This window comes from Carica papaya, chromosome 5, assembly GCF_054855325.1.
Source record: "Carica papaya isolate Zhongbai chromosome 5, ASM5485532v1, whole genome shotgun sequence".
NCBI lineage: Eukaryota > Viridiplantae > Streptophyta > Magnoliopsida > Brassicales > Caricaceae > Carica > Carica papaya.
Window position 1 is genome coordinate 30,324,546 of NC_142313.1, and position 24,964 is coordinate 30,349,509.

Consider the following 24,964-nt stretch of genomic DNA (forward strand, 5'->3'; position numbering starts at 1 on the left):
ATGTGAGTCACGGCGCCGTGGCATTTTACCTGATATTTGAACGAGAACGAGAGGTGCAGTGCGCACGCACAAGGAAACAAATGACGGGAGGGGGAAGAAAAGAGAAGGAGTTTATGTATTTGCAGCGCGGAATTAAATGGTTGCGATCATACCAGCACTAAGTGTGCTTGGGCGAGAGTAGTACTCGGATGGGTGACCTCATGGGAAGTCCTCGTGTCGCACCAATTTTTTTTCAGACGGGTCGTTCAACGTTACGCGCGACTGGAACTGGGGTCCGCTGGTTTATACGCAAATATGAGTCAAGAAGCAGGGGCATTTTAATCGATATTAGAACGAGAAGGAGAGGTGCAGTGTGAACGCATAAGGAAACAATTGATGGGAGGGGGAGGGAAGGAGAAGGAGTGTATGTATTTTCAGCACGAAATGAAACAGGTGCGATCATACCAAGACTAACGCAATGGATTCTATCAAAACTCCGCAAGTTAAGGGTGCTTGGGCGAGAGTAGCACTAGGATGGGTGACTTCCTGGGAAGTCCTTATATTTCACCCATTTTCTTGGGAGGTCCTCGTGTTGCACCCATCTTTTTGCAGATGATTCTTTCGACGTTACGCGCGAGTTGATTTATGGTCCGCAGGTTTATTCGCAAATGTGAGTCACGGCGCCGTGTCATTTTACTTGATATTAGAACGAGTACGGGAGGTGCAGTGCGCACGCACAAGGAAACAAATGACGGGAGGGGGAAGAAAGGAGAAGGAGTTTATGTATTTGCAGCGCGGAATTAAACCGGTGCGATCATACCAGCACTAATGCACCGGACCCCATCAGAACTCCGCAGTTAAGTGTGCTTGAGCGAGAGTAGTACTCGGATGGGTGACCTCTTGGGAAGTCCTCGTGTCGCACCAATTTTTTTTCAGACGGGTCGTTCGACGTTACGCGCGACTGGAACTAGAGTCCGCTGGTTTATACGCAAATGTGAGTCAAGAAGTAGTGGTATTTTAATCGATATTAGAACGAGAATGAGAGGTGAAGTGTGAACGCACAAGGAAACAAATGACGGGAGGGGGAAGAAATGAGAAGGAGTGTATGTATTTGCAGCACAAAATTAAACTGGTGCGATCATACCAGCACTAAAGGTCCGGATCCCATCAGAACTCCGCAGTTAAGTGTGCTTGGGCGAGAGTAGTACTTGGATGGGTCACCACCTGAGAAGCCCTCGTGTTGCACCTATTTTTTTTTCGGATGGGTTGTTCGACGTTACGCGCGAATGAAATTATAAACCGCTGGTTCATTTGCAAAGGTGAGTCACGGTGCCGGGGCATATTACTTGATAATAGAACGAGAAAGAGAGATGCAGAGTACACGCACAAGGAAAAAATGACGGGAGGGGGGATTGGAGGAGAAAGAGTGTATGTATTTGCAATGCAGAATGAAACATGAGGGATCATACCAGCACTAATGCAACGGATTCTATCAGAACTCCGCAAGTTAAGGGTGCTTGGGCGAGAGTAGCACTAGGATGGGTGACTTCCTGCGAAGTCCTTATCTTTCACCCATTTTCTTAGGAAGTCCTCGTGTTGTACCTATTTTTTTGCAGATGATTCTTTCGACGATACGCGCGACTTGATTTATGGTCCGCAGGTTTATTCGCAAATGTGAGTCACGGCACCGTGGCATCTTACTTGATATTAGAACGAGTGCGGGAGGTGCAGTGCGCACGCACAAGGAAACAAATGACGGGAGGAGGAAGAAAAGATTAGGAGTGTATGTATTTGAAGCGCAAAATTAAACAAGTGGCATCATACCAGCACTAATGCACTGGATCCCATCAGAACTCTGCAGTTAAGTGTGCTTGGGCGAGAGTAGTACTCGGATGGGTGACCTCTTGAGAAGTCTTCGTATCGCAACAATTTTTTTTCAGATTGGTTGTTCGACATTACGCGCGACTAGAACTATGGTCCGCTGGTTTATACGCAAATGTGAGTCAAGAATCAGGGGCATTTTAATCGATATTAGAACGAGAAGGAGAGGTGCAATGTGAACGCAAAAGGAAACAAATGATGGGAGGGCGGGAGGGAAGAAGGAGTGTATGTATTTTCAGCACGAAATTAAACAGGTGCGGTCACACCAGCACAAATGCACCGGATCCCATCAGAACTCCGCAGTTAAGTGTGCTTTGGCGAAAGTAGTACAATGATGGGTTACCTCCTGGGAAGTTCTCGTGTTGCACCCATTTTTTTTTCAGATGTGCCGTTCGACGTTACGCGCGACTTTAATTATGGTCCGCAGATTTATTCGCAAATGTGAGTCACGGCGCCGTGGCATTTTTCTTGATATTTGAACGAGAACGAGAGGTGCAGTGCGCACGCACAAGGAAAAAAATCACGGGAGGGGGAAGAAAGGAAAAAGAGTTTATGTATTTGCAGCGTGAAATGAAACAGGTGCGATCATACCAGCACTAATGCAACAGATTCTATCAGAACTCCGTAGGTAAGGGTGCTTGGGCGAGAGTAGTACTAGCATGGGTTACCTCCTGGGAAGTCCTTATATTTCACCCATTTTCTTGGGAGGTCCTCGTGTTGCACCCATTTTTTTGCAGATAATTCTTTCGACGTTACGCGCGACTTGAATTATGGTCCTCAGGTTTATTCGCAAATGTGAGTCACGGCACTGTAGCATTTTACTTGATATTAGAACGAGAACGGGAGGTGCAGTGCGCACGCACAAGGAAACAAATGACGGGAGGGGGAAGAAAGGGGAATGAGTTTATGTATTTGCAGCGCGAAATTAAACAGGTGCGATCATACCAGCACTAATGCACCAGATCCCATCAGAACTCCGCAGTGAAGTGTGCTTGGGCGAGATTAATACTCGGATGGGTGACCTCCTAGAAGTCCTCGTGTCGCACAAATTTTTTTTCAGACGGGTCGTTCGACGTTACGTGCGACTTTAATTATGGTCCGCAGGTTTATTCGCAAATGTGAGTCACGGCGCCGTGACATTTTACTTGATATTAGAACGAGTACGGGAGGTGCAGTGCGCACGCACAAGGAAACAAATGACGGGATGAGGAAGAAAAGAAAAGGAGTGTAGGTATTTGAAGCGCAAAATTAAACAAGTGGCATCATACCAGCACTAATGCACTGGATCCCATCAGAACTCTGCAGTTAAGTGTGCTTGGGAGAGAATGGTACTCGGATGGGTGACCTGTTGGGAAGTCCTCGTATCGCAACAATTTTTTTTTTAGATGGGTCGTTCGACGTTACACGCGACTGGAACTATGGTCAGCTGGTTTATACGCAAATGTGAGTCAAGAATCAGGGGCATTTTAATCGATATTAGAACGAGAAGGAGAGGTGCAGTGTGAACGCACAAGGAAACAAATGATGGGAGGGGGAGAGGGAAGAAGGAGTGTATGTATTTTCAGCACGAAATTAAACAGGTGCGGTCACACCAGCACAAATGCACCGGATCCCATCAGAACTCCAGAGTTAAGTGTGCTTTGGCGAAAGTAGTACAATGATGGGTTACCTCCTGGGAAGTTCTCGTGTTGTACCCATTTTCTTTTTTTCAGATGTGCCGTTTGACGTTACGCGCGACTTTAATTATGGTTCGCAGATTTATTCGCAAATGTGAGTCACGACGCCGTGGCATTTTACATGGTATTTGAACGACAACGAGAGGTGCAGTGCGCACGCACAAGGAAACAAATGACTGGAGGGGGAAGAAAGGAAAAGGAGTTTATGTATTTGCAGCGCGAAATTAAACAGGTGCGATCATACCAGCACTAATGCACTAGATCTCATCAGAAGTCCGAAGTTAAGTGTGTTTGGGCGAGAGTAGTACTCGGATGGGTAACCTCCTGGGAAGTCCTCGTGTCGCAGTAATTTTTTTTTTTCAGACGGGTCGTTCGACGTTACGCGCGACTAGAACTAGGGTCCACTGGTTTATACGCAAATGTGAGTCAAGAAGCAGGGGCATTTTAATCGATATTAGAACGAGAATGAGAGATGCAGAGTGCACGCACAAGGAAACAAATGACGGGAGGGGGGATGGAGGGAGAAAAAGTTTATGTATTTGCAGCGCAGAATGAAACATGAGCAATCATACCAGCACCAATGCAACGGATTCTATCAGAACTCCGCAAGTTAAGGGTGCTTGGGCGAGAGTAGCACTAGGATGGGTGACCTCCTGCGAAGTCCTTATATTTCACCCATTTTCTTAGAAAGTCCTCGTGTTGCACCCATTTTTTTGCAGATGATTCTTTTGATGTTATGCGCGACTTGAATTATGGTCCTCAGGTTTATTCGCAAATGTGAGTCACGGCGCTGTAGCATTTTACTTGATATTAGAACGAGAACGGGAGCTGCAGTGCACACGCACAAGGAAAAAAATGACGAGAGGGGGACGAAAGGGGAATGAGTTTATGTATTTGCAGCGGGAAATTAAACAGGTGGAATCATTCCAGTAGTAATGCACCGGATCCCATCAGAACTCCGCAATTAAGTGTGCTTGGGCGAGAGTAGTACTCGGATGGGTGACCTCTTGGGAAATCCTCGTGTCGCACCAATTTTTTTTCAGACGGGTCGTTTGACGTTACGCGCGACTGGAACTAGGGTCCGTTGGTTTATACACAAATGTGAGTCAAGAAGCAGGGGCATTTGAATCGATATTAGAACGAGAATGAGAGGTGAAGTATGAACGCACAAGGAAACAAATGACCGGAGGGGGAAGAAAGGAGAAGGAGTGTATGTATTTGCAGCGCGAAATTAAACAGGTGCGATCATACTAGCACTAAAGTCCTGGATCCCATAAGAACTCCGCACTTAAGTGTGCTTGGGCGAGAGTAGTACTCGGATGGGTGACAACTTGGGAAGCCCTCGTGTTGCACCTATTTTTTTCAGATGGGTTGTTCGATGTTACGCGCGAATGGAATTATAAACTGCAGGTTCATTTGCAAAGTTGAGTCACGGTGCCGGGGCATATTACTTGATATTAAAACGAGAAAGAGACATGCAGAGTGCACGCACAAGGAAACAAATGAAAGGGTGGGGGATGGGAGGAGAAAGAGTGTATGTATTTGCAGTGCAGAATGAAACATGAGGGATCATACCAGCACTAATGCAACGGATTCTATCAGAACTCCGCAGTTAAGGGTGCTTGGGCGAGAAAAGTACTAGGATGGGTGACCTCCTGCGAAGTCCTTATATTTCACCCATTTTCTTGGGAGGTCCTCGTGTTGCACCCATCGTTTTGCAGATGATTCTTTCGACGTTACGCGCGACTTGATTTATGGTCCGCAGGTTTATTCGCAAATGTGAATCACGGCGCCGTGGCATTTTACTTGATATTAGAACGAGTACGGAAGGTGCAGTGCGCACGCACAAGGAAACAAATGACGGGAGGAGGAAGAAAATAGAAGGAGTGTATGTATTTAAAGCGCAAAATTAAACAAGATGCATCATACCAGCACTAATGCACTGGATCTCATCAGAACTCTGCAGTTAAGTGTGCTTGGACGAGAGTAGTACTCGGATGGGTGACCTCTTGGGAAGTCCTCGTATTGCAACCATTTTTTTTCAGATGAGTCGATCGACGTTACGCGCGACTGAAAGTATGGTCCGCTGGTTTATACGCAAATGTGAGTCAAGAATCAGGGGCATTTTAATCGATATTAGAAGGAGAATGAGAGGTGCAGTGTGAACGCACAAGGAAACAAATGATGAGATGGGGGAGGGAAGAAGGAGTGAATGTATTTTCAGCACGAAATTAAACAGGTGCGGTCACACCAGCACAAATGCACAGGATCCCATCAGAACTTCGCAGTTAAGTGTGCTTTGGCGTAAGTAGTAAAATGATGGGTTACCTCCTGGGAAGTTCTCGTGTTGCACCCATTTTCTTTTTTTCAGATGTGCCGTTCGACGTTACACGCGACTTTAATTATGGTCTGCAGATTTATTCGCAAATGTGAGTCACGGCGCCGTGGCATTTTACTTGATATTTGAACGAGAATGAGAGGTACAGTGCGCACGCACAAGGAAACAAATGACGGGAGGGGGAAGAAAGGAGAAGGAGTTTATGTATTTACAGCGTGAAATTAAACAAGTGGCATCATGCCAGCACTAATGCACTCGATCCCATCAGAACTCTGCAGTTAAGCGTGCTTGGGCGAGAGTAGTACTCGGATGGATGACCTCTTGGGAAGTCCTCATATCGCAACAATTTTTTTTCAGATGGGTCGTTCGACGTTACGCGCGACTGGAAGTATGGTCCGCTGGTTTATACGCAAATGTGAGTCAAGAATCAGGGGCATTTTAATCGATATTAGAACGAGAAGGAGAGGTGCAGTGTGAACGCACAAGGAAACAAATGATGGGAGGGGGAGAGGGAAGAAGGAGTGTATGTATTTTCAGCACGAAATTAAACAGGTGCTGTCACACCAGCACAAATGCACCGGATCCCATCAGAACTCCGCAGTTAAGTGTGCTTTGGAGAAAGTAGTACAATGATGGGTTACCTCCTGGGAAGTTCTCGTGTTGCACCCTTTTTTTTTTTTCAGATGTGCCGTTCGACATTACGCGCGACTTTAATTATGGTCCGCAGATTTATTCGCAAATGTGAGTCACGACGCCGTGGCATTTTACCTGATATTTGAACGACAACGAGAGGTGCAGTGCGCACACACAAGGAAACAAATGACTGGAGGGGGAAGAAAGGAGAAGGAGTTTATGTATTTGCAGCGCAAAATTAAACAGGTGCGATCATACCAGCACTAATGCACTAGATCTCATCAGAACTCCGAAGTTAAGTGTGCTTGGGCAAGAGTAGTACTCGGATGGGTGACCTCCTGGGAAGTTCTCGTGCCGCAGTAATTTTTTTTTCAGACGGGTCGTTCGACGTTACGCGCGACTAGAACTAGGGTCCACTGGTTTATACGCAAATGTGAGTCAAGAAGCAGGGGCATTTTAATCGATATTAGAACGAGAAGGAGAGTTGCAGAGTGCACGCACAAGGAAACAAATGACGGAAGGGGGGATGGAGGGAGAAAAAGTGTATGTATTTGCAGCGCAGAATGAAACATGAGTAATCATACCAGCACGAATGCAATGGATTCTATCAAAAATCCGTAAGTTAAGGGTGCTTGGGCGAGAGTAGCACTAGGATGGGTGACCTCCTGCGAAGTCCTTATATTTCACCTATTTTCTTAGGAAGTTCTCGTGTTGCACCTATTTTTTTTGCAGATGATTCTTTCGACGATACGCACGACTTGAATTATGGTCCTCAGGTTTATTCGCAAATGTGAGTCACGGCACCGTAGCATTTTACTTGATATTAGAACGATCACGGGAGGTGCAGTGCGCACGCACAAGGAAACAAATGACGGGAGGGGGAAGAAAGGAGAAGGAGTTTATGTATTTGCAGCGCGGAATTAAATGGGTGCGATCATACCATCACTAATGCACCGGATCCCATCAGAACTCCGCAGTTAAGTGTGCTTAGGCGAGAGTAGTACTCGGATGGGTGACCTCTTAGGAAGTCCTCGTGTCGCACTAATTTTTTTTCAGACGGGTCGTTCGACGTTACGCGCGACTGGAACTAGGGTCTGCTGGTTTATACGCAAATGTGAGTCAAGAAGCAGGGACATCTTAATCGATATTAGAACGAGAAGGAGAGGTGCAGTGTGAACGCACAAGGAAACAATTGATGGGAGGGGGAGGGAAGGAGAAAAAGTGTATGTATTTGCAGTGCAGAATGAAACAGGTGCGATCATACCAGCACTAATGCAACGGATTCTATCAGAACTCCGTAGGTAAGGGTGCTTGGGCGAGAGTAGTAATAGCATGGATTACCTCCTGCGAAGTCCTTATATTTCACCCATTTTCTTGTGAAGTCCTCGTGTTGCACCCATTTTTTTGCAGATGATTCTTTCGACGTTACGCGCGACTTGAATTATGGTCCTCAGGTTTATTCGCAAATGTGAGTCACGGCGCTGTAGCATTTTACTTGATATTAGAACGAGAACGGGAGGTGCAGCGCGCACGCACAAGGAAACAAATGACGGGAGGGGGAAGAAAAGAGAAGGAATGTATGTATTTGCAGCGCGAAACTAAACAGGTGCGATCATACCAGCGCTAAAGCCCAGGATCCCATCAGAACTCTGCAGTTAAGTGTGCTTGGGTGAGATTAGTACTCGGATGGTTGACCTCTTGGGAAGTCCTCGTGTCGCATAAATCTTTTTTCAGACTGGTCGTTCGACGTTACGCGCATCTGGAACTAGAGTCCGCTGGTTTATACGCAAATGTGAGTCAAGAAGCAAGGGCATTTTAATCGATATTAGAATGAGAATGAGAGGTGAAGTGTGAACGCACAAGGAAACAAATGACGGGAGGGGAAAGAAAGGAGGAGTGTATGTATTTGCAGCGCGGAATTAAAGAGGTGCGATCATAGCAGCACTAAAGCCCCGGATCCCATCAGAACTCCGCAGTTAAGTGTGCTTGGGCGAGAGTAGTACTCGGATGGGTGACCACCTGGGAAGCCCTCGTGTTGCACCTATTTTGTTTTGGATGGGTTGTTCGACGTTACGCGCGAATGGAATTATAAACCGCTGATTCATTTGCAAAGGTGAGTCACGGTGCCGGAGCATATTACTTGATATTAGAACGAGAAAGAGAGATGTAGAGTGCACGCACAAGGAAACAAATGACGGGAGGGGGGATGGGAGGAGAAAGAGTGTATGTATTTACAGTGCAGAAAGAAATATGAGGGATCATACCAGCACTAATGCAACGGATTCTATCAGAACTCCGCAGTTAAGTGTGCTTGGGCGAGAAAAGTACTCGGATGGGTGACATCCTGTGAAGTCCTTATATTTCACCCATTTTCTTGGGAGGTCCTCGTGTTGCACCCATCTTTTTGCAGATGATTCTTTCGACGCTACGCGCGACTTGATTATTGGTCCGCAAGTTTATTCGTAAATGTAAGTCACAGCGCCGTGGCATTTTACTTGATATTAGAACGAGTACGGGAGGTGCAGTGCGCATGCAAAAGGAAACAAATGACAGGAGGAGGAAAAAAAGAGAAGGAGTGTATGTATTTGAAGCGCAAAATTAAACAAGTGACATCATACCAGCACTAATGCACTGGATCCCATCAGAACTCTACAGTTAAGTGTGCTTGGGCGAGAGTAGTACTCGGATGGATGACCTCTTGGGAAGTCCTCGTATCGCAACAATTTTTTTTCAGATGGGTCGTTCGACGTTACGCGCGATTGGAACTATGGTCAGCTGGTTTATACGCAAATGTGAGTCAAGAATCAGGGGCATTTTAATCGATATTGGAACGAGAATGAGAGGTGCAGTGTGAACGCACAAGGAAACAAATTACGGGAGGGGGAAGAAAGGAGAAGTGTATGTATTTGCAGCGCGAAATTAAAGATGTGCGATCATAGCAGCACTAAAGCCCCGGATACCATCAGAACTCCGCAGTTAAGGGTGCTTGGGCGAGAAAAGTACTCGGATGGGTGACCTCCTGCGAAGTCCTTATATTTCACCCATTTTCTTGGGAGGTCCTCGTGTTGCACCCATCTTTTTGCAGATGATTCTTTCGATGTTACGCACGACTTGATTTATGGTCCGCAGGTTTATTCGCAAATGTGAGTCACGGCGCCATGACATTTTACTCTATATTAGAACGAGTACGGGAGGTGCAGTGCGCACGCACAAGGAAACAAATTACGGGAGGAGGAAAAAAAGAGAAGGAGTGTATGTATTTGAAGCGCAAAATTAAACAAGTGGCATCATACCAGCACTAATACACTAGATCCCATCAGAACTCTGCAGTTAAGTGTGCTTAGGCAAGAGTAGTACTAGGATGGGTGACCTCCTGCGAAGTCCTTATATTTCACCCATTTTCTTAGGAAGTCCTCGTGTTGCACCCATTTTTTTGCAGATGATTCTTTCGACGATACGCGCGACTTGAATTATGGTCCTCAGGTTTATTCGCAAATGTGAGTCACGGCACCGTAGCATTTTACTTGATATTAGAACGAGCACGGGAGGTGCAGTGCGCACGCACAAGGAAACAAATGACGGGAGGGGGAAGAATAGAGAAGGAGTTTATGTATTTGCAGCGCGGAATTAAAGGGGTGCGATCATACCAGCACTAATGCGTCGGATCCCATCCGAACTCCGAAGTTAAGTGTGCTTGGGCGAGAGTAGTACTCGGATTGGTGACCTCCTGGGAAGTCCTCGTGTCGCACCAATTTTTTTTCAGACAGGTCGTTCGACGTTACGCGCGATTGGAACAAGGGTCCGCTGGTTTATACGCAAATGTGAGTCAAGAAGCAGGGACATTTTAATCGATATTAGAACGAGAAGGAGAGGTGCAGTGTGAACGCACAAGGAAACAATTGATGGGAGGGGGAGGGAAGGAGAAGGAGTGTATGTATTTTCAGCACGAAATGAAACAGGTGCGATCATACCAGCACTAATGCAACGGATTCTATCAGAACTCCGTAGGTAAGGGTGCTTGGGCGAGAGTAGTACTAGCATGGGTTACCTCCTGCGAAGTCCTTATTTTTCGCCCATTTTCTTGTGAAGTCCTCGTGTTGCGCCCATTTTTTTGCAGAAGATTCTTTCGACGTTACGCGCGACTTGAATTATGATCCTCAGGTTTATTCGCAAATGTGAGTCACGGCACCGTAGCATTTTACTTGATATTAGAACGAGAACGGGAGATGCAGTGCGCACGCACAAGGAAACAAATGACGGGAGGAGGAAAAAAGGGGGAATGTGTTTATTAATTTGCAGCGCGAAATTAAATAGGTGCGATCATACCACCACTAATGCACAGGATCCTATCAGAATTCTGCAGTTAAGTGTTCTTGGGCGAGATTAGTACTCGGATGGGCGAGATTAGTACTCGTGTCGCACCAATTTTTTTTTCAGACTGTCATTCGACGTTACGCGCGTCTGGAACTAGGGTCCGCTGTTTATACGCAAATGTGAGTCAAGAAGCAGGGGCATTTTAATCGATATTAGAACGAGAATGAGAGGTGAAGTGTGAACGCACAAGGAAACAAATGACGGGAGGGGGAAGAAAGGAGAAGGAGTGTATGTATTTGCAGCGCAAAATTAAACAGGTGCGATCATACCAGCACTAAAGATCCGGATCCCATCAGAACTTCGCAGTTAAGTGTGCTTGGGCAAGAGTAGTACTCGGATGGGTGTCCACCTGGGAAGCCCTCGTGTTGCACCTACTTTTTTTTCGGATGGGTTTTTCGACGTTACGCGCGAGTGGAATTATAAACCACTGGTTCATTTACAAAGGTGAGTCACGGTGCCGGGGCATATTACTTGATATTAGAACGAGAAAGAGAGATGCAGAGTGCACGCACAAGGAAACAAATGACGGGAGAGGGGATGGAAGGAGAAAGAGTGTATGTATTTGCAGTGCAGAATGAAACATGAGGGATCATACAGCACTAATGCACCGGATCCCATCAGAATTCCGCAGTTAAGTATGCTTGGGAGAGAGTAGTACTCGGATGGGTGACCTCCTGGGAAGTCCTCTTGTTGCACTAATTTTTTTTTTCAGACAGGTCGTTCGACGTTACGCGCGACTGGAACTAGAGTCCACTGGTTTATACGCAAATGTGAGTCAAGAAGCAGGGGCATTTAAATCGATATTAGAACGAGAAGGAGAGATGCAGAGTGCACGAACAAGGAAACAAATGACGGGAGGGGGGATGGAGGGAGAAAAAGTGTATGTATTTGCAGCGTAGAGTGAAACATGAGCAATCATACCAGCACCAATGCAACGGATTCTGTCAGAACTCCGCGAGTTAAGGGTGCTTGGGCGAGAGTAGCACTAGGATGGATGACCTCCTGCGAAGTCCTTATATTTCACCAAATTTCTTAGGAAGTCCTCGTGTTGCACCCATTTTTTTACAGACGATTCTTTCGACGATACGCGCGACTTGAATTATGGTCCTCAGGTTTATTCACAAATGTGAGTCACGGCACCGTAGCATTTTACTTGATATTAGAACGAGCACGGGAGGTGCAGTGCGCAGGCACAAGGAAACAAATGACGGGAGGGGAAAGAAAGGAGAAGGAGTTTATGTATTTGCAGCGCAAAATTAAACGGGTGCGATCATACCAGCATTAATGCACCGGATCCCATCAGAACTCCGTAGTTAAGTGTGCTTGGGCGAGAGTAGTACTCGGATGGGTGACCTCCTGGGAAGTCCTCGTGTCGCACCAATTTATTTTCAGACGGGTCGTTCGACGTTACGCGCGACTGGAACTAGGGTCTGCTGGTTTATACGCAAATATGAGTCAAGAAGCAGGGGCATTTTAATCGATATTAGAACGAGAATGAGAGGTGAAGTATGAACGCACAAGGAAACAAATGACAGGAGGGGGAAGGAAGGAGAAGGAGTGTATGTATTTGCAGCGCGAAATTAAACAGGTGCGATCTTACCAGCACTAAAGCCTCGGATCCCATCAGAACTCCGCAGTTAGGTGTGCTTGGGCGAGAGTAGTACTCAGATGGGTGACCACTTGGGAAGCCCTCGTGTTGCACCTATTTTTTTTCGGATGGGTTGTTCGACGTTAGGTGCGAATAGAATTATAAACCGCTGGTTCATTTGCAAAGGTGAGTCACGGTGCAGGGGCATATTACTTGATATTAGAACGAGAAAGAGAGATGCAGAGTGCACACACAATGAAACAAATGACGAGAGGGGGAAGAAAGGAGAAAGAGTTTATGTATTTGCAGCGCGAAATTAATCAGGTTCGATCATACCAACACTAATGCAACAGATCCCATCATAACTCCGCAGTTAAGTTTGCTTGGGCGAGAGTAGTACTCGGATGGGTGACCACTTGGGAAGTCCTCGTGTTGCACCCATTTTTTGCAGATGATTCTTTTAACGTTACGTGCGACTTGAATTATGGTCCTCAGGTTTATTCGCAAATGTGAGTCACAGCGGTGTAGCATTTTACTTGATATTAGAACGAGAACGGGAGGTGTAGTGCGCACGCACAAGGAAACAAATGACAGGAGGGGGAAGAAAGGGGAATGAGTTTATGTATTTGCAGCGTAAAATTAAACAGGTGCGATCATACCAGCACTAATGCACCGGATCCCATCAGAACTCCGCAGTGAAGTGTGCTTGAGCGAGAGTAGTACTCGGATGGGTGACCTCCTGGGAAGTCCTCGTGTCGCACCAATTTATTTTCAGACGGGTCGTTCGACGTTACGCGCGACTGGAATTAGGGTCCGCTGGTTTATACGCAAATATGAGTCAAGAAGCAGGGGCATTTTAATCGATATTAGAACGAGAATGAGAGGTGAAGTGTGAACGCACAAGGAAACAAATGACAGGAGGGGGAAGAAAGGAGAAGGAGTGTATGTATTTGCAGCGCGAAATTAAACAGGTGCGATCTTACCAGCACTAAAGCCTCGGATCCCATCAGAACTCCGCAGTTAGGTGTGCTTGGGCGAGAGTAGTACTCAGATGGGTGACCACTTGGGAAGCCCTCGTGTTGCACCTATTTTTTTTTGGATGGGTTGTTCGATGTTAGGTGCGAATAGAATTATAAACCGCTGGTTCATTTGCAAAGGTGAGTCACGGTGCAGGGGCATATTACTTGATATTAGAACGAGAAAGAGAGATGCAGAGTGCACACACAATGAAACAAATGACGGGAGGGGGAAGAAAGGAGAAGGAGTTTATGTATTTGCAGCGCAAAATTAATCAGGTTCGATCATACCAACACTAATGCAACAGATCCCATCATAACTCCGTAGTTAAGTGTGCTTGGGCGAGAGTAGTACTCGGATGGGTGACCTCTTGGGAAGTCCTCGTGCCGCACTAATTTTTTTTTCAGACGGGTCGTTCGACGTGACGCGCGACTAGAACTAGGGTCCACTGGTTTATACGCAAATGTGAGTCAAGAAGCAGGGGCATTTTAATCGGTATTAGAACGAGAAAGAGAGATGCAGAGTGCACGCACAAGGAAACAAATGACGGGAGGGGGGATGGAGGGAGAAAAAGTGTATGTATTTGCAGCGCAGAATGAAACAGGAGCAATCATACCAGCACCAATGCAACGGATTCTATCAGAACTCTGCAAGTTAAGGGTGCTTGGGCGAGAGTAGCACTAGGATGGGTGACTTCCTGCGAAGTCATAATATTTCACCTATTTTCTTAGGAAGTCCTCGTGTTGTACCTATTTTTTTGCAGATGATTCTTTCGACGATACGCGCGACTTGAATTATAGTCCACAGGTTTATTCGCAAATGTGAGTCACGGCACCGTAGCATTTTACTTGACATTAGAACGAGCACGGGAGGTGCAGTGCGCACGCACAAGGAAACAAATGACGGGAGGGGGAAGAAAGGAGAAGGAGTTTATGTATTTGCAGCGCGAAATTAAACGGGTGCGATCATACCAGCACTAATGCACCGGATCCCATCAGAACTCCGCATTTGTGCTGGCGTGAGCGCACCTGTTTAATTTCGCGCTGCAAATACATACACTCCTCTCCTTTCTTCCCCCTCCCGTCAATTGTTTCCTTGTGCATTCACACTGCACCTCTCATTCTCGTTCTAATATCGATTAAAATGCCCCTGCTTCTTGACTCACATTTGCGTATAAACCAGCGGACCCTAGTTCCAGTCGCGCGTAACGTCGAACAACCCGTCTGAAAAAAAATTGTTGCGACACGAGGACTTCCCAGGAGGTCACCCATCCGAGTACTACTCTCGCCCAAACACACTTAACTGCGGAGTTCTGATGGGATCCGGTGCATTAGTGCTGGTATGATCGCACCCGTTTAATTCCGCGCTGCAAATACATAAACTCCTTCTCCTTTCCTCCCCCTCCCGTCATTTGTTTCCTTATGCGTGCGCACTGCACCTCCCGTTCTCGTTCTAATATCAAGAAAATGCTACAGCACCGTGACTCACATTTGCGAATAAACCTGAGAACCATAATTCAAGTCGCGCGTAACGTCGAAAGAATAATCTGCAAAAAAATGGGTGCAACACGAAGACTTCACAAGAAAATGGGTGAAATATAAGGACTTCGCAGGAGGTAAGCCATGCTAGTACTACTCTCGCCCAAGCACCCTTACCTACGGAGTTCTGATAGAATCCGTTGCATTAGTGCTGGTATGATCGCACCTGTTTCATTTCACGCTGCAAATACATACACTCCTTCTCCTTTCTTCCCCCTCCCGTCATTTGTTTCCTTGTGGGTGCGCACTGCACCTCTCGTTCTCGTTCAAATATCAAGTAAAATGCCACGGCGCTGTGACTCACATTTGCGAATAAACCTGAGGACCATAATTCAAGTCGCGGGTAACGTCGAAAGAATCATTTGCAAAAAAATGGGTGCAACACGAGGACTTTACAAGAAAATGGATGAAATATAAGGACTTCGCAGGAGGTAACCCATGCTAGTACTACTCTCGCCCAAGCACCCTTACCTACGGAGTTCTGATAGAATCCGCTGCATTAGTGCTGGTATGATCGCACCTGTTTAATTCTGCACTGCAAATACATACACTCTTTCTCCTCCCATCCCCCCTCCCGTCATTTGTTTCCTTGTGCGTGCACTCTGCATCTCTCTTTCTCGTTCTAATATCAAGTAATATGCCCCGGCACCGTGACTCACCTGTTTAATTTTGCGCTGCAAATACATAAACTCATTCCCCTTTCTTCCCCCTCCCGTCATTTGTTTCCTTGTGCGTGCGCACTGCACCTCTCGTTTTCGTTCAAATATCAAGAAAATGCTACAGCACCGTGACTCTCATTTGCGAATAAACCTGAGGACCATAATTCAAGTCGCGCGTAACATCGAAAGAATCATCTGCAAAAAAATGGGTGCAACACGAGGACTTCACAAGAAAATGGGTGAAATATAAGGACTTCGCAGGAGGTAACCCATGCTAGTACTACTCTCGCCCAAGCACCCTTACCTACGGAGTTCTGATAGAATCCGAAGCATTAGTGCTGGTATGATCGCACCTGTTTCATTTCGTGCTGAAAATAGATACACTTCTTCTTCCCTCCCCCCCTCCCATCATTTGTTTCCTTGTGCGTTCACATTGCACCTCTCCTTCTCGTTCTAATATCGATTAAAATACCCCTGATTCTTGACCCTCATTTGCGTATAAACCAGCAGACCATAGTTCCAGTCGCGCGTAATGTCGAACGACCCGTCTGAAAAAAAATTGGTGCAACACAAGGACTTCCCAGGAGGTCACCCATCCGAGTACTACTCTCGCCCAAACACACTTAACTGCGGAGTTCTGATGGGATCCAGGGCAATAGTGCTGGTATGATCGCACCCGTTTAATTTCGCGCTGCAAATAGATAAACTCCTTCTCCTTTCTTCCCCCTCCCGTCATTTGTTTCCTTGTGCGTGCGCACTGCACCTCCCGTGCTCGTCCTAATATCAAGTAAAATACTACGGTGTCGTGACTCACATTTGCGAATAAACCTTAGGACCATAATTCAAGTCGCGCGTAATGTCGAAAGAATCATCTGCAAAAAAATGGCTGCAACACGAGGACTTCACAAGAAAATGAGTGAAATATAAGGACTTCGCAGGAGGTAACCCATGCTAGTACTACTCTCGTCGAAGCACCCTTACATACGGAGTTCTGATAGAATCCGCTGCATTTGTGCTCGTATGATCGCACTTGTTTCATTTCGTGCTGAAAATACATACACTCCTTCTCCTTCCCTCCCCCTCCCATCAATTGTTTCCTTGTGCGTTCACACTGCACCTCTCTTTCTCGTTCTAATATCGATTAAAATGCCCCTGCTTCTTGACTCACATTTGTGTATAATCCATCGGACCCCAGTTCCAGTCGCGCGTAACGTCGAACGACCCGTCTGAAAAAAAATTGGTGCGACACGAGGACTTCCCAGGAGGTCACCCATCCGAGTACTACTCTCGCCCAAGCGCACTTAACTGCGAAGTTCTAATGGGATCCGATGCATTAGTGCTGGTATGATCGCACCCTTTTAATTCTGCGCTGCAAAAACATAATCTCCTTTGCGAATAAACCTGAGGACAATAATTCAAGACGCGCGTATTGTCGAAAGAATCATCTGCAAAAAAATGGGTGCAACACGAGGACTTCCTAAGAAAATGGGTGAAATATAAGGACTTTGCAGGAGGTCACCCATCCTAGAGCTACTCTCGCCCAAGAACCCTTAACTTGCGGAGTTCTGATAGAATCCGTTGCATTGGTGCTGGTATGATTGCTCATATTTCATTCTGCGCTGCAAATACATACACTTTTTTTCCCTCCATCCCCCCTCCCGTCATTTGTATCCTTTTCCGTGCACTCTGCATCTCTCCTTCTCGTTCTAATATCGATTAAAATGCCCCTGCTTCTTGACTCATATTTGCGTATAAACCAGTGGACCCTAGTTCCAGTCGTGCGTAACGTCGAACGACCCGTCTGAAAAAAAAATTAGTGCGACACAAGGACTTCCCAAGATGTCACCCATCCGAGTACTACCCTCGCCCAAGCGCACTTAACTGCGAAGTTCTGATGGGATCCGGTGCATTAGTGCTGGTATGATGGCACCCTTTTAATTCTGCGCTGCAAAAACATAAACTCCTCCTTTCTTCATCCTCCCGTCATTTGTTTCCTTGTGCGTGCGCACTGCACCTCCCGTGCTCGTTCTAATATCAAGTAAAATGTTACGGTGTCGTGACTCACATTTGCGAATAAACCTGAGGACCATAATTCAAGTCGCGCGTATCGTCGAAAGAATCATCTGCAAAAAAATGGGTGCAACACGAGAACCTCCTAAGAAAATGGGTGAAATATAAGGACTTCGCAGGAGGTCACCCATCCTAGTGCTACACCCGCCCAAGCACCCTTAACTTGCGGAGTTCTGATAGAATCCGTTGCATTGGTGCTGGTATGATTGCTCATGTTTCATTCTGCGCTGCAAATGCATACACTTTTTCTCCCTCCATCCCCCCTCCCGTCATTTGTTTCCTTGTGCGTGCACTCTGCATCTCTCCTTCTCGTTCTAATATCAATTAAAATGCCCCTGCTTCTTGACTCACATTTGCGTATAAACCAGGGGACCCTAGTTCCAGTCGCGCGTAACGTCGAACGAGCCGTCTGAAAAAAAAAATTAGTGCGACACAAGGACTTCCAGGAGGTCACCCATCCGAGTACTACTCTCGCCCAAACACACTTAACTGCGGAGTTCTGATGGGATCCGGTGCATTAGTGCTGGTATGACCGCACCTGTTTAATTCCGCGCTGCAAATACATAAACTCCTTCTCCTTTCTTCCCCCTCCCGTCATTTGTTTCCTTGTGCGTGCGCACTGCACCTCTCGTTCTCGTTCAAATATTAAGTAAAATACCAGGGCGCCGTGACTCACATTTGCGAATAATCTGCGGACCATAATTAAAGTCGCGCGTAACGTCGAACGACACATCTGAAAAAAAGAAAATGGGTGCAACACGAGAACTTCCCAGGAGGTAACCCATCATTGTACTACTTTCGCCAAAGCACACTTAACTGCGGAGTTCTGATGGGATCCGGTGCATTTGTGCTGGTGTGACCGCACCTGTTTAATTTCGTGCTGAAAATACATACACTCCTTCTTCCCTCCCCCCTTCCCATCATTTGTTTCCTTATGCGTTCACACTGCACCTCTCCTTCTCGTTCTAATTTCGATTAAAATGCCCCTGATTCTTGACTCACATTTGCGTATAAACCAGCGGACAATAGTTCCAGTCGCGCCTAACGTCAAACGACCCATCTGAAAAAAAATTGTTGCGTTACGAGGACTTCCCAAGAGGTAACCCATCCGAGTACTACTCTCGTCCAAGCACACTTAACTGCAGAGTTCTGATGGGATCCAGTACAGTAGTGCTGGTATGATGCTACTTGTTTAATTTTGGGCTTCAAATACATACACTCATTCTCGTTTCTTCCTCATCCCGTCATTTGTTTCCTTGTGCGTGCGCACTGCACCTCCCGTACTCGTTCTAATATCAAGTAAAAGGTCACGGTGCCGTGACTCACATTTGCGAATAAATCTGCGGACCATAAATCAAGTCATGCGTAACATCGAAAGAATCATCTGCAAAAAGATGGGTGCAACACGAGGACCTCCCAAGAAAATGGGTGAAATATAAGGACTTCGCAGGAGGTCACCCATCCGAGTACTTTTCTCGCCCAAGCACCCTTAACTGCGGAGTTCTGATAGAATCCGTTGCATTAGTGCTGGTATGATCCCTCATGTTTCATTCTGCACTGCAAATACATACACTCTTTCTCCTCCCATCCCCCTCCCGTCATTTGTTTCCTTGTGCGTGCGAACTGAACCTCTCGTTCTCGTTCAAATATCAAGTAAAAAGCCACGGCGCCGTCACTCACATTTGTTAATAAATCTGCGGACCATAATTAAAGTCGCGCGTAACGTCGAATGGCACATCTGAAAAAAAGAAAATTGGTGCAACACGAGAACTTCCCAGGAGGTAACCCATCATTGTACTACTTTCGCCAAAGCACACTTAACTGCGGAGTTCTGATGGGATCCGGTGCATTTGTGCTGGTGTGACCGCACCTGTTTATTTTCGTGCTGAATATACATACACTCCTTCTTCCCTCCCCCCCTCCCATCATTTGTTTCCTTGTGCGTTCACACTGCACCTCTCCTTCTCGTTCTAATATCGATTAAAATGCCCCTGATTCTTGACTCACATTTGCGTATAAACCAGCGGACCATAGTTCCAGTCGCGCGTAACGTCGAACGACCCATCTGAAAAAAAATTGTTGTGATACGAGGACTTCTCAAGAGGTCATCCATCCGAGTACTACTCTCGACCAAGCACACTTAACTGCAGAGTTCTGATGGGATCCAGTGCATTAGTGCTGGTATGATGCCACTTGTTTAATTTTGCGCTTCAAATACATACACTCCTTCTCTTTTCTTCCTCCTCCCGTCATTTGTTTCCTTGTGCGTGCGCACTGCACCTCCCGTACTCGTTCTAATATCAAATAAAATGCCACGGCGCCGTGACTCACATTTGCGAATAAACCTGCAGACCATAAATCATGTCGCGCGTAACGTCGAAAGAATCATCTGCAAAAAGATGGGTGCAACACGAGGACCTCCCGAGAAAATGGCTGAAATATAAGGACTTCGCAGGAGGTAACCCATCCGAGTACTACTATCGCCCAAGCGCATTTAACTGCAGAGTTCTGATGGGATCCGGGGCTTTAGTGCTGGTATGATCGCACCTGTTTAATTTCGCGCTGCAAATACATACACTCCGTCTCCTTTCTTCCCCCACTCGTCAATGGTTTCCTTGTGCCTTCACACTTCACCTCTCATTCTCGTTCTAATATCGAGTAAAATGCCCCTCCTTCTTGACTCACATTTGCGTATAAACCAGCGGACCCTAGTTCCAGTCGCGCGTAACGTCGAACGACCCGTCTGAAAAAAAATTGGTGCGACACGAGGACTTCCAAAGAGGTCACCCATCCGAGTACTACTCTCGCCCAAGCACACTTAACTGCGGAGTTCTGATGGGATCCGGTGCATTAGTGCTGGAATGATTGCACCTGTTTAATTTCGCGCTGCAAATACATAAACTCATTCCCCTTTCGTCCCCCTCCCGTCATTTGTTTCATTGTGCGTGCGCACTGTAGCTCCCGTTCTCGTTCTAATATCAAGTAAAATGCTACGGTACCGTGACTCACATTTGCGAATAAACCTGAGGACCATAATTCAAGTCGCGCGTAACGTCGAAAGAATCATCTCCAATAAAATGGGTACAACACGAGGACTTCCTAAGAAAATGGGTGAAATATAAGGACTTCGCAGGAGGTAACCCATGCTAGTACTACTCTCGCCCAAGCACCCTTAACTTGCGGAGTTCTGATAGAATCCGTTGCATTGGTGCTGGTATGATTGCTCATGTTTCATTCTGCGCGGCAAATACATACACTTTTTCTCCCTCCATCCCCCCTCCCGTCTTTTGTTTCCTTGTGCGTTCACACTGCACCTCTCGTTCTCGTTCTAATATCGATTAAAATGCCCCTGCTTCTTGACTCACATTTGCCTATAAACCAGCGGACCCTAGTTCCAGACGCGCATAACCTCGAACGACCCATTTGGAAAAAAAATTGGTGCGACACGAGGACTTCCCAGGTGGTCACACATCCGAGTACTAATACGGAGTTCTGATAGAATCCGTTGAATTAGTGCTGGTATGATCGCACTTGTTTCATTTCGTGCTGAAAATATATACACTCCTTCTCCTTCCCTCCCCCTCCCATCAATTGTTTCTTTGTGCATTCACACTGCACCTCTCCTTCTCGTTCTAATATCGATTAAAATGCCCCTGCTTCTTGACTCACATTTGCGTATAAACAAGCGGACCATAGTTCCAGTCGCGCGTAACGTCGAACGACCCATCCGAAAAAAAATGGGTGCAACACGAGGACTTCCCAGGAGGTCACCAATCCGAGTACTACTCCCACCCAAGCACACTTAACTGTTGAGTTCTGATGGGATACGGTGCATTAGTGCTAGTATGATCGCACCCTTTTAATTTTGCGCTGCAAATACATAAACTCTTTCTCCTTTCTTCCCCCTCCCGTCATTTGTTTAATTGTGCGTGCGCACTGCAGCTCCCGTGCTCGTTCTAATATCAAGTAAAATGCTACGGTGCCGTGACTCATATTTGCGAATAAAACTGAGGACCATAATTCAAGTCGCGCGTATCGTCGAAAGAATCATCTGCAAAAAAATAGGTGGAACACGAGGACTTCCTAAGAAAATGGGTGAAATATAAGGACTTCGCAGGAGGTCACCCATCCTAGTGCTACTCTCGCCCAAGCACCCTTAACTTGCGGAGTTCTGATAGAATCCGTTGCATTGGTGCTGGTATGATTGCTCATGTTTCATTCTGCGCTGCAAATACATACACTTTTTCTCCCTCCATCCCCCCTCCCATCATTTGTTTCCTTGTGCGTGCACTCTGCATCTCTCCTTCTCATTCTAATATCGATTAAAATGCCCCTGCTTCTTGACTCACATTTGCGTATAAACCAGTGGACCCTAGTTCCAGTCGCGCGTAACGTCGAACGACCCGTCTGAAAAAAAAATTAGTGCGACACGAGGACTACCCAGGAGGTCTCCAATCCGAGTACTACTCTCGCCCAAGCACACTTAACTGCGGAGTTCTGATGGGATCCGGTGCATTAGTGCTGGTATGATCGCACCTGTTTAATTTCGCGCTGCAAATACATAAACTCCTTCTCCTTTCTTCCCCCTCCCGTTATTTGTTTCCTTGTGCGTGCGCACTGCACCTCTCGTTCTCGTTCAAATATCAAGTAAAATGCCACGGCGCCGTGACTCACATTTGCGAATAAATCTGCGGACCATAATTAAAGTCGCGCGTAACGTCGAGCGGCACATCTGAAAAAAAAAAATGGGTGCAACACGAGAACTTCCCTTGAGGTAACCCATCATTGTACTACTTTCGCCAAAGCACACTTAACTGCGGAGTTCTGATGGGATCCGGTGCATTTGTGCTGGTATGACCGCACCTGTTTAATTTCGTGCTGAAAATACATACACTCCTTCTCCCCTCCCCCCCCCATCATTTGTTTCCTTGTGCGTTCACACTGCACCTCTCCTTCTCGTTCTAAAATCGATTAAAATGCCCCAGATTCTTCACTCAGATTTGCGTATAAACAAGCGGACCATAGTTCCAGTCGCGCGTAACGTCGAACGACCAATCTGAAAAAAAATTGTTGCGATACGAGGACTTCCCAAGAGGTCACCCATCCGAGTACTACCATCGCCCAAGCACACTTAACTGCGGAGTTCTGATGGGATCCGGAGCTTTAGTGCTGGTATGATCGCACCTGTTTAATTTTGCGCTGCAAATACATACACTACTTCTCCTTTCTTCCCCCTCCCGTCATTTGTTTCCTTATGCGTTCACACTTCACCACTCATTCTCGTTCTAATATCGATTAAAATGCCCATGCTTCTTGACTCACATTTGCGTATAAACCAGCGGACCCTAGTTCCAGTCGCGCGTAACTTCGAACGACCCGTCTGAAAAAAAATTGGTGCGACACGAGGACTTCCCAGGAGGTCACCCATCCGAGTACTAGTCTCGCCCAAGCACACTTAACTACGGCGTTCTGATGGAATCCCGTGCATTAATGCTGGTATGATCACACTCGTTTAATTCCGCGCTGCAAATACATAAACTCCTTCTCCTTTCTTCCCCCTCCCGTCATTTCTTTCCTTGTGCGTGCGCACTGCACCTCCTGTGCTCCTTCTAATATAAAGTAAAATGCCACGGCGCCGTGACTCACATTTGTGAATAAACATGAGGACCATAATTCAAGTCGCGCGTAACGTCGAAAGAATCATCTGCAAAAAAATGGGTGCAACACGAGGACTTCACAAGAAAATGGGTGAAATATAAGGACTTCGCAGGAGGTAGCCCATGCTAGTACTACTCTCGCCCAAGCACCCTTACCTACGGAGTTCTGATAGAATCCGTTGCATTAGTGCTGGTATGATCGCACCTGTTTCATTTCGCGCTGCAAATACATAAACTCCTTCTCCTTTCTTCCCCCGCCCGTTATTTGTTTCCTTGTGCGTGCGCACTGAACCTCCCGTTCTCATTTTAATATCAAGTAAAATGGTACAGCGCCGTGACTCACATTTGCGAATAAACCTAAGGACCAAAATTCAAGTCGCACGTAACGTCGAAAGAATCATCTGCAAAAAAATGGGTGCAACACGAGGACTTCACAAGAAAATGGATGAAATATAAGGACTTCCCAGGAGGTAACCCATGCTAGTACTACTCTCGCCCAAGCACCCTTACCTACGGAGTTCTGATAGAATCCGTTGCATCAGTGCTGGTATGATCGCACCTTTTTCATTTCACGCTGCAAATACATAAACTCCTTATCCTTTCTTCCCCCTCCTGTGATTTTTTTCCTTGTGCGTGCGCATTGCACCTCTCGTTCTAGTTCAAATATCAAGAAAAATGCCACGGCACCGTGACTCACATTTGCGAATAAATCTGCGGACCATAATTAAAGTCGCGCGTAACATCGAACGGCACATTTGAAAAAAAAATTGGGTGCAACACGAGAACTTCCCAGGAGGTAACCCATCATTGTACTACTTTCGCCAAAGCACACTTCACTTCGGAGTTCTGATGGGATCCGGTGCATTTGTGCTGGTGTGACCGCACCTGTTTAATTTCGTGCTGAAAATACATACACTCCTTCTTCCCTCCAACCCTCCCATCATTTGTTTCCTTTTGCGTTCACATTGCACCTCTCCTTCTCGTACTAATATCGATTAAAATGCCCCTGATTCTTGACTCACATTTGCGTATAAACCAGCGGACCATAGTTCCAGTCGCGCGTAATGTCGAACGACCTATCTGAAAAAAAATTGTTGCGATACGAGGACTTCTCAAGAGGTCACCCATCCGAGTACTACTCTCGCCCAAGCACACTTAACTGCAGAGTTCTGATGGGATCCAATGCATTAGTGCTGGTATGATGCCACTTGTTTAATTTTGCGCTTCAAATACATACACTCCTAATCTTTTCTTCCTCCTCCCGTCATTTGTTTCCTTGTGCGTGCGCACTGCACCTCCCGTACTCGTTCTAATATCAAGTAAAATGCCACGGCGCCGTGACTCACATTTGCGAATAAACCTGCGGACCATAAATCAAGTCGCGCGTAACGTCGAAAGAATCATCTACAGAAAGATGGGTGCAACACGAGGACCTCCCAAGAAAATGGGTGAAATATAAGGACTTCGCAGGAGGTCACCCATCCGAGTACTTTTCTCGCCCAAACACCCTTAACTGCGGAGTTCTGATAGAATCCGTTGCATTAGTGCTGGTAT

General features: G+C 46.5%; 4 non-coding genes and 40 pseudogenes across 4 annotated transcripts; 27 read left to right on the top strand and 17 right to left on the bottom strand.

The window, feature by feature from the left end:
- Nucleotides 1-785: 785 nt before the first annotated feature.
- LOC148262577 (5S ribosomal RNA) lies at nt 786-904 on the top strand (annotated as a pseudogene).
- Nucleotides 905-1,109: 205 nt separating this feature from the next.
- Nucleotides 1,110-1,228, top strand: LOC148262578 (5S ribosomal RNA; annotated as a pseudogene).
- A 562-nt stretch (nt 1,229-1,790) lies between these two features.
- On the top strand, nt 1,791-1,908 carry LOC148262579 (5S ribosomal RNA; annotated as a pseudogene).
- A 204-nt stretch (nt 1,909-2,112) lies between these two features.
- On the top strand, nt 2,113-2,231 carry LOC148262580 (5S ribosomal RNA; annotated as a pseudogene).
- A 560-nt stretch (nt 2,232-2,791) lies between these two features.
- LOC148262581 (5S ribosomal RNA) lies at nt 2,792-2,909 on the top strand (annotated as a pseudogene).
- Nucleotides 2,910-3,438: 529 nt separating this feature from the next.
- Nucleotides 3,439-3,557, top strand: LOC148262582 (5S ribosomal RNA; annotated as a pseudogene).
- Nucleotides 3,558-3,766: 209 nt separating this feature from the next.
- Nucleotides 3,767-3,885, top strand: LOC148262583 (5S ribosomal RNA; annotated as a pseudogene).
- A 564-nt stretch (nt 3,886-4,449) lies between these two features.
- Nucleotides 4,450-4,568, top strand: LOC148262584 (5S ribosomal RNA; annotated as a pseudogene).
- Nucleotides 4,569-4,773: 205 nt separating this feature from the next.
- On the top strand, nt 4,774-4,892 carry LOC148262585 (5S ribosomal RNA; annotated as a pseudogene).
- A 560-nt stretch (nt 4,893-5,452) lies between these two features.
- On the top strand, nt 5,453-5,570 carry LOC148262586 (5S ribosomal RNA; annotated as a pseudogene).
- Nucleotides 5,571-5,773: 203 nt separating this feature from the next.
- On the top strand, nt 5,774-5,892 carry LOC148262587 (5S ribosomal RNA; annotated as a pseudogene).
- Nucleotides 5,893-6,102: 210 nt separating this feature from the next.
- On the top strand, nt 6,103-6,220 carry LOC148262588 (5S ribosomal RNA; annotated as a pseudogene).
- Nucleotides 6,221-6,424: 204 nt separating this feature from the next.
- LOC148262589 (5S ribosomal RNA) lies at nt 6,425-6,543 on the top strand (annotated as a pseudogene).
- A 208-nt stretch (nt 6,544-6,751) lies between these two features.
- On the top strand, nt 6,752-6,870 carry LOC148262590 (5S ribosomal RNA; annotated as a pseudogene).
- Nucleotides 6,871-7,433: 563 nt separating this feature from the next.
- Nucleotides 7,434-7,552, top strand: LOC148262591 (5S ribosomal RNA; annotated as a pseudogene).
- Nucleotides 7,553-8,111: 559 nt separating this feature from the next.
- Nucleotides 8,112-8,230, top strand: LOC148262592 (5S ribosomal RNA; annotated as a pseudogene).
- A 202-nt stretch (nt 8,231-8,432) lies between these two features.
- Nucleotides 8,433-8,551, top strand: LOC148262593 (5S ribosomal RNA). Its single transcript, XR_015819908.1, has one exon. It is a non-coding gene; the product is annotated as a 5S ribosomal RNA (ribosomal RNA).
- Nucleotides 8,552-9,111: 560 nt separating this feature from the next.
- LOC148262594 (5S ribosomal RNA) lies at nt 9,112-9,228 on the top strand (annotated as a pseudogene).
- A 558-nt stretch (nt 9,229-9,786) lies between these two features.
- LOC148262595 (5S ribosomal RNA) lies at nt 9,787-9,905 on the top strand (annotated as a pseudogene).
- Nucleotides 9,906-10,140: 235 nt separating this feature from the next.
- Nucleotides 10,141-10,259, top strand: LOC148262596 (5S ribosomal RNA; annotated as a pseudogene).
- An 877-nt stretch (nt 10,260-11,136) lies between these two features.
- Nucleotides 11,137-11,255, top strand: LOC148262597 (5S ribosomal RNA; annotated as a pseudogene).
- Nucleotides 11,256-12,143: 888 nt separating this feature from the next.
- LOC148262598 (5S ribosomal RNA) lies at nt 12,144-12,262 on the top strand. The gene has a single exon (XR_015820907.1). It is a non-coding gene; the product is annotated as a 5S ribosomal RNA (ribosomal RNA).
- A 205-nt stretch (nt 12,263-12,467) lies between these two features.
- LOC148262599 (5S ribosomal RNA) lies at nt 12,468-12,586 on the top strand (annotated as a pseudogene).
- Nucleotides 12,587-12,791: 205 nt separating this feature from the next.
- Nucleotides 12,792-12,910, top strand: LOC148262600 (5S ribosomal RNA; annotated as a pseudogene).
- A 204-nt stretch (nt 12,911-13,114) lies between these two features.
- LOC148262601 (5S ribosomal RNA) lies at nt 13,115-13,233 on the top strand. Its single transcript, XR_015820420.1, has one exon. It is a non-coding gene; the product is annotated as a 5S ribosomal RNA (ribosomal RNA).
- Nucleotides 13,234-13,438: 205 nt separating this feature from the next.
- On the top strand, nt 13,439-13,557 carry LOC148262602 (5S ribosomal RNA; annotated as a pseudogene).
- A 205-nt stretch (nt 13,558-13,762) lies between these two features.
- On the top strand, nt 13,763-13,881 carry LOC148262603 (5S ribosomal RNA; annotated as a pseudogene).
- Nucleotides 13,882-14,720: 839 nt separating this feature from the next.
- Nucleotides 14,721-14,839, bottom strand: LOC148262604 (5S ribosomal RNA). The gene has a single exon (XR_015820165.1). It is a non-coding gene; the product is annotated as a 5S ribosomal RNA (ribosomal RNA).
- A 1,403-nt stretch (nt 14,840-16,242) lies between these two features.
- On the bottom strand, nt 16,243-16,361 carry LOC148262605 (5S ribosomal RNA; annotated as a pseudogene).
- Nucleotides 16,362-16,920: 559 nt separating this feature from the next.
- Nucleotides 16,921-17,039, bottom strand: LOC148262606 (5S ribosomal RNA; annotated as a pseudogene).
- Nucleotides 17,040-17,496: 457 nt separating this feature from the next.
- Nucleotides 17,497-17,615, bottom strand: LOC148262607 (5S ribosomal RNA; annotated as a pseudogene).
- Nucleotides 17,616-18,175: 560 nt separating this feature from the next.
- Nucleotides 18,176-18,293, bottom strand: LOC148262608 (5S ribosomal RNA; annotated as a pseudogene).
- Nucleotides 18,294-18,501: 208 nt separating this feature from the next.
- LOC148262609 (5S ribosomal RNA) lies at nt 18,502-18,620 on the bottom strand (annotated as a pseudogene).
- A 203-nt stretch (nt 18,621-18,823) lies between these two features.
- LOC148262610 (5S ribosomal RNA) lies at nt 18,824-18,943 on the bottom strand (annotated as a pseudogene).
- A 563-nt stretch (nt 18,944-19,506) lies between these two features.
- LOC148262611 (5S ribosomal RNA) lies at nt 19,507-19,625 on the bottom strand (annotated as a pseudogene).
- Nucleotides 19,626-19,831: 206 nt separating this feature from the next.
- On the bottom strand, nt 19,832-19,948 carry LOC148262612 (5S ribosomal RNA; annotated as a pseudogene).
- Nucleotides 19,949-20,507: 559 nt separating this feature from the next.
- Nucleotides 20,508-20,626, bottom strand: LOC148262613 (5S ribosomal RNA; annotated as a pseudogene).
- An 865-nt stretch (nt 20,627-21,491) lies between these two features.
- Nucleotides 21,492-21,610, bottom strand: LOC148262614 (5S ribosomal RNA; annotated as a pseudogene).
- Nucleotides 21,611-22,172: 562 nt separating this feature from the next.
- On the bottom strand, nt 22,173-22,291 carry LOC148262615 (5S ribosomal RNA; annotated as a pseudogene).
- A 208-nt stretch (nt 22,292-22,499) lies between these two features.
- On the bottom strand, nt 22,500-22,618 carry LOC148262616 (5S ribosomal RNA; annotated as a pseudogene).
- A 202-nt stretch (nt 22,619-22,820) lies between these two features.
- On the bottom strand, nt 22,821-22,939 carry LOC148262617 (5S ribosomal RNA; annotated as a pseudogene).
- Nucleotides 22,940-23,144: 205 nt separating this feature from the next.
- LOC148262618 (5S ribosomal RNA) lies at nt 23,145-23,263 on the bottom strand (annotated as a pseudogene).
- A 915-nt stretch (nt 23,264-24,178) lies between these two features.
- On the bottom strand, nt 24,179-24,297 carry LOC148262619 (5S ribosomal RNA; annotated as a pseudogene).
- A 204-nt stretch (nt 24,298-24,501) lies between these two features.
- On the bottom strand, nt 24,502-24,619 carry LOC148262620 (5S ribosomal RNA; annotated as a pseudogene).
- Nucleotides 24,620-24,964: the final 345 nt, after the last annotated feature.